This window comes from Petromyzon marinus, chromosome 80, assembly GCF_048934315.1.
Source record: "Petromyzon marinus isolate PM22_M1 ecotype Great Lakes invasive population chromosome 80, UKy_Petmar_22M1.pri1.0, whole genome shotgun sequence".
In the NCBI taxonomy this organism is placed as follows: domain Eukaryota; kingdom Metazoa; phylum Chordata; class Hyperoartia; order Petromyzontiformes; family Petromyzontidae; genus Petromyzon; species Petromyzon marinus.
Genome location: NC_133746.1, coordinates 7,884,853 through 7,891,957, shown reverse-complemented (window position 1 = coordinate 7,891,957; position 7,105 = coordinate 7,884,853). Strand labels below are relative to the sequence as shown.

The following is a 7,105-nucleotide window of genomic DNA, read 5'->3' as shown; positions in this document are numbered from 1 at the left end:
GGATGAGTGGGTGGGTGAGTGGGTGAATAGGTGGATGAGTGGGTGGATGAGTGGGTAGGTGGATGGGGTGAGTGGTGTGTGAGGAGGCGGATGCGTGGGTGGGTCGGTTGAGTGGGTGGGGATAAGTGGACTAGGTTGGTGGGCGAGTGGACGAGGTTGGGTGGGTGGTGGTTAACCAGGACAGGGCTGGATTGAAACCGCAATCCCTGGTAACCAGCGGCCTCTTGCCCCACTCAGCAATCACTCCGTGTGGTCACTGTGACCTCCCAAGAGGGGGTCAAACAGTGACAAAGATCCCCCGTGTAGCCTCTAACAGACTGCTGGGGCAAGTGCTGTTAGTAGCGAGTAGCAGCACCGATGATGAAGGCTACCGGCACTGTGGCACACGATGGGGGATGGGTGGCCAGCACCACGCCCGGCCGCCTTTGTCTCCCCAATGTTTGCACGCTGGGTACACACACAGTACACGCACACACTGCACACACAGTACACACACACACAGTACACACACACTGCATACACAGTACACACTGCACGCGGTACACACTGCACACACAACACACTGCACACACACTGCATACACAGTACACACACACACTGCACACACTGCACACACACACACTGCACACACACCTGCATCACATACACAGTACACATGCACACACACACTGCATACACACAGTACACACACACTGCATAACACACAGTACACACACACACTGCACGCACACAGTACACATACACAGTACACACTCACACTGCACACTCACAACCACACTGCATACACACAGTACACACACACACTGCACACACAGTACACACACACACTGCACCACACAGTACACACACACACTGCACACACACAGTACACACACACTACGCACACACTGCATACACATACACAGTACACACACACTGCACACACACTGCACACACACTGCACACACAGTACACACACACACTGCATACACACAGTACACACACACACTGCACACACAGTACACACACACTGCACACAGTGACACACACACAGTGACACACACACACGTGACACACACACACTGCACACACACACTGCACACATACACTGCACACACACTGCATACACAGTACACACACACACTGCAACACACACTGCATACACACACACTGCATACACAGTACACACACTGCACACACAGTACACACACACACACACATGCATACACAGTACACACACACACTGCATACACAGTACACACACACACACTACACACACACTGCATACACATACACACTGCATACACAGTACACACACACCAACGTACACACACACACACACAGCACACACACAGTACACACACACACACACTACATACACAGTACACACACACAGTACACAGCACACACACACACTGCATACACAGTACACACACTACAGTACACACACATACACATGTACACACACACAGTACACACACACACACTGCATACACAAGTACACACACACAGTACACACACACACTGCACACACAGTACACACTGCACACAGCGAACGGTGGCCAAACATTTTAATGAAAATACCGAAGGAGCATGTTGGACAAACAATAACAAAACAGAAAAATACACACACACAGGCACACACAGACACACAGGCACACACACACAGGCACACACACACACAGGCACACACAGACAGGCACACACACACAGGCACACACACAGACACACCACACACACAGACACACACACAAGGCACACACACAAGGCACACACACACAGGCACACACAGACACACAGGCACACACACACAGGCACACAGAGACACACAGCACACACACACAGGCACACACAGACACACACACACACAAGGCACACACACACAGGCACACAGAGACACACAGACCTACAGACACACACACACAGACACACACACAGGCACACACGCCACAGGCACACACAGACACACAGAGACACACACACACACGCAGACACACACGCAGACACACACAGGCACACACAGACCTACAGACACACACACAGACACACACACAGGCACACACGCCACAGGCACACACAGACACACACACAGACACACACAGGCACACACACGGGCACACAGACACACAGACCTACAACAACAACCGCCATTCGCCACTAAGTGGCGGTGACGTCACCACGACGCTTGTGCCAGGCTATGTGCACCGTGAGGCCACGTGAAGTGTCGAACGCCCGCTGGCAGGAGGTCACTGGGCAGACCCAGGTGCCACACACACAGACACACACACAGACACACACAAACCTACAGGCACACACACAGGCACACACACAGACACACACACAGACCTACAGACACACACACAGACACACACAGACAGACACACACACAGACACACACACAGACCTACAGACACACACAGACACACACACAGACCTACAGACACACACACACAGACACACACACAGACACACACACACAGACCTACAGACACACACAACCAATCAGGTGACTGCACACATTCACACAGCTCCATTCATACTGCGCGCTTCCCGACACCCGCACCACGACCAACACGAGTGGCAAGCGCGGTGTACATACGTGTGTACATGTGTGTACACGTATGTGTGTGTGTACATGTGTGTACACGTATGTGTGTGTACACGTGTGTGTACATGTGTGTACACGTATGTGTGTGTACGTGTGTGTACGTGTACGTGTGTGCGCGTATGTTAACCTATGGGTCTCTGTGTGGGGAGTCTATGGGTCTGTGTGACGAGTCTATGGGTATCTGTGTGACGAGTCTATGGGTCTCTGTGTGGTGAGTCTATGGGTCTCTGTGTGGTGAGTCTATGGGTCTCTGTGTGGTGAGTCTATGGGTCTCTGTGTGGTGAGTCTGTGGGTCTCTGTGTGGTGAGTCTGTGGGTCTCTGTGTGGTGAGTCTGTGGGTCTCTGTGTGGTGAGTCTGTGGGTCTCTGTGTGGTGAGTCTATGGGTCTCTGTGTGGTGAGTCTATGGGTATGTGTGGTGAGTCTATGGGTATGTGTGGTGAGTCTATGGGTATGTGTGGTGAGTCTATGGGTATGTGTGGCGAGTCTATGGGTCTCTGTGTGATGAGTCTATGGGTCTCTGTGTGAAGAGTCTATGGGTTTCTGTGTGGTGAGTCTGTGGTGAGTTTGTGCGTCTGTGTGGTGAGTCTGTGGGTCTGTGTGGTGAGTCTATGGGTCTCTGTGTGAAGAGTCTATGGGTCTCTGTGTGAAGAGTCTATTGGTCTCTATGTAGTGAGTCTATGGGTCTCTGTGTGGTAAGTCTGTGGGTCTCTGTGTGGTGAGTCTGTGAGTCTCTGCGTGGTGAGTCTATGGGTCTCTGCGTGGTGAGTCTGTGGGTCTCTGCGTGGTGAGTCTGTGGGTCTCTGCGTGGTGAGTCTATGGGTCTCTGCGTGGTGAGTCTGTGGGTCTCTGTGTGGTGAGTCTATGGGTCTCTGTGTGGTGAGTCTATGGGTCTCTGTGTGGTGAGTCTATGGGTCTCTGTGATTAATCTATGGGTCTGTGTGAAGAGTCTATGGGTCTCTGTGATTAATCTATGGGTCTGTGTGAAGAGTCTATGGGTCTGTGTGGCGAGTCTATGGGTCTGTGGCGAGTCTATGGGTCTGTGTGTGGTGAGTCTATGGGTCTGTGTGTGGTGAGTCTATGGGTCTCTGTGTGGTGAGTCTATGGGTATGTGTGGTGAGTCTATGGGTCTCTGTGTGGTGAGTCTATGGGTATGTGTGGTGAGTCTGTGGGTCTCTGTGATTAATCTATGGGTCTCTGTGTGGTGAGTCTATGGGTCTCTGACTCTGTGTGAAGAGTCTATGGGTCTCTGTGATTAATCTATGGGTCTCTGTGTGGTGAGTCTATGGGTCTCTGACTGTGTGAAGAGTCTATGGGTCTCTGTGATTAATCTATGGGTCTCTGTGTGGTGAGTCTATGGGTCTCTGACTCTGTGTGAAGAGTTTATGGGTCTCTGTGATTAATCTATGGGTCTCTGTGTGGTGAGTCTATGGGTCTCTGACTCTGTGTGAAGAGTCTATGGGTCTCTGTGATTAATCTATGGGTCTCTGTGTGGTGAGTCTATGGGTCTCTGACTCTGTGTGAAGAGTCTATAGGTCTCTATGTTAGTGAGTCTATGGGTCTCTGTGATTAATCTATGGGTCTCTGTGTGGTGAGTCTATGGGTCTCTGACTCTGTGTGAAGAGTCTATGGGTCTCTGTGATTAATCTATGGGTCTCTGTGTGGTGAGTCTATGGGTCTCTGACTCTGTGTGAAGAGTCTATAGGTCTCTATGTTAGTGAGTCTATGAGTCTCTGTGATTAATCTATGGGTCTCTGTGTGGTGAGTCTATGGGTCTCTGACTCTGTGTGAAGAGTCTATGGGTCTCTGTGATTAATCTATGGGTCTCTGTGTGGTGAGTCTATGGGTCTCTGACTCTGTGTGAAGAGTCTATGGGTCTTTGTGATTAATCTATGGGTCTCTGTGGTGAGTCTATGGGTCTCTGTGTGGTGAGTCTATGGGTCTCTGACTCTGTGTGAAGAGTCTATGGGTCTCTGTGATTAATCTATGGGTCTCTGTGTGGTGAGTCTATGGGTCTCTGACTCTGTGTGAAGAGTCTATGGGTCTCTGTGTGAAGAGTCTATGGGTCTCTGTGATTAATCTATGGGTCTCTGTGTGGTGAGTCTATGGGTCTCTGACTCTGTGTGAAGAGTCTATGGGTCTCTGTGATTAATCTATGGGTCTCTGTGTGGTGAGTCTATGGGTCTCTGACTCTGTGTGAAGAGTCTATGGGTCTCTGTGATTAATCTATGGGTCTGTGTGGTGAGTCTATGGGTCTCTGACTCTGTGTGAAGAGTCTATGGGTCTCTGTGATTAATCTATGGGTCTCTGTGTGGTGAGTCTATGGGTCTCTGACTCTGTGTGAAGAGTCTATAGGTCTCTGTGTTAGTGAGTCTATGGGTCTCTGTGATTAATATATGGGTCTCTGTGTGGTGAGTCTATGGGTCTCTGTGATTAATCTATGGGTCTCTGTGTGGTGAGTCTATAGGTCTCTGTGATTAATCTATGGGTCTCTGTGTGGTGAGTGTATGGGTCTCTGACTCTGTGTGAAGAGTCTATGGGTCTCTGTGTGGTGAGTCTATAGGTCTCTGTGATTAATCTATGGGTCTCTGTGTGGTGAGTCTATGGGTCTCTGTGTTAGTGAGTCTATGGGTCTCTGTGATTGATCTATGGGTCTCTGTGTGGTGAGTCTATGGGTCTCTGTGTGGTGAGTCTATGGGTCTCTGTGTGGTGAGTCTATGGGTCTCTGACTCTGTGTGAAGAGTCTATGGGTCTCTGTGATTAATCTATGGGTCTCTGTGTGGTGAGTCTATGGGTCTCTGACTCTGTGTGAAGAGTCTATGGGTCTCTGTGATTAATCTATGGGTCTCTGTGTGGTGAGTCTATGGGTCTCTGACTCTGTGTGAAGAGTCTATGGGTCTCTGTGATTAATCTATGGGTCACTGTGTGGTGAGTCTATGGGTCTCTGACTCTGTGTGAAGAGTCTATGGGTCTCTGTGATTAATCTATGGGTCTCTGTGTGGTGAGTCTATGGGTCTCTGACTCTGTGTGAAGAGTCTATAGGTCTCTGTGTTAGTGAGTCTATGGGTCTCTGTGATTAATCTATGGGTCTCTGTGTGGTGAGTCTATGGGTCTCTGACTCTGTGTGAAGAGTCTATGGGTCTCTGTGATTAATCTATGGGCCTCTGTGTGGTGAGTCTATGGGTCTCTGACTCTGTGTGAAGAGTCTATGGGTCTCTGTGATTAATCTATGGGCCTCTGTGTGGTGAGTCTATGGGTCTCTGACTCTGTGTGAAGAGTCTATGGGTCTCTGTGATTGATCTATGGGTCTCTGTGTTAGTGAGTCTATGGGTCTCTGTGATTAATCTATAGGTCTCTGTGTGGTGAGTCTATGGGTCTCTATGTTCTAAGCCGAACTTCTTTCGCACACCACGTAGCCAACCGCGCTAATCGGAGGCACGCGGCCGGCGGCGGCGGTGGCGGAAGTAAAACAAACGGACACACAGAAATCACTTTCTGAGCAAACGACTTTGTCAATCTGGATCGCGAGCAAATGCATCACCGCTCCAAGCGGCTTCCCGACATCGGAAGGAAGAGCGTTCCAGACGGCCGCAGAAGCGCATCCGAAAGCGCCGACGTGACGATGCGGTGAGACCGCCGTTCCTGTTCGATGGGCAGCCAGAAGCCGAAGCCGTTGCCGACGTGAGGACGGCCGGACTTTGCGTGACGATAGCCGCTAGCTCCTTGCGTGTACACGCGTACGTTCAAACGCCTCCCGTGTTACGTACGTACAGGGACTTTACAGACTCTCAGAGGTAGGGACAAACCCTGTCCCGCACGTCCAGTTGCTGTCCCGGACCGAGAGTCGTAAGTTCAGCAGCTGCGGAATAGATAGCGGTGGGTGGTGGTGGCATCTACACCTGCAGAACGTGAAGAACCAGTGGCGTCTACATCTGCAGAACGTGAAGAACCAGTGGCATCTACATCTGCAGAACGTGAAGAACCGGTGGCATCTACATCTACAGAATGTGAAGAACCAGTGGCATCTACTTCTGCAGAACGTGAAGAACCAGTGGCATCTACATCTGCAGAACGTGAAGAACCAGTGGCATCTACATGTGCAGAACGTGAAGAACCAGTGGCATCTACATCTACAGAACGTTAAGAACCAGTGGCGTCTACATCTACAGAACGTGAAGAACCAGTGGCATCTACATTTACAGAATGTGAAGAACCAGTGGCATCTACATGTGCAGAACGTGAAGAACCAGTGGCATCTTCATGTGCAGAACATGAAGAACCAGTGGCATCTACATCTACATAACGTGAAGAACCAGTGGCTTCTACATAACGTGAAGAACCAGTGGCATCTTCATGTGCAGAACGTGAAGAACCAGTGGCATCTACATCTACAGAACATGAAGTGACATCTACATCTACAGAACATGAAGAACCAGTGACATCTACATGTGCAGAACGTGAAGAACCTGTGGCATCTACATCTACAGAACGTTAAGAACCAGTGGCATCTACATCTACAG

General features: G+C 50.2%; 1 protein-coding gene across 1 annotated transcript in view; it reads right to left on the bottom strand.

Annotated features, from left to right (window-relative positions):
- Nucleotides 1-1,533: 1,533 nt before the first annotated feature.
- The window catches only part of LOC142907646 (mediator of RNA polymerase II transcription subunit 21-like), a 25,514-nt gene continuing 19,942 nt past the window's right edge, over nucleotides 1,534-7,105 (bottom strand). The window contains exon 4 of the mRNA XM_076057220.1: nucleotides 1,534-7,105. This exon is cut by the window's right edge and continues 1,243 nt beyond it. The gene's annotated coding sequence lies outside the window, so the exon portion shown is untranslated.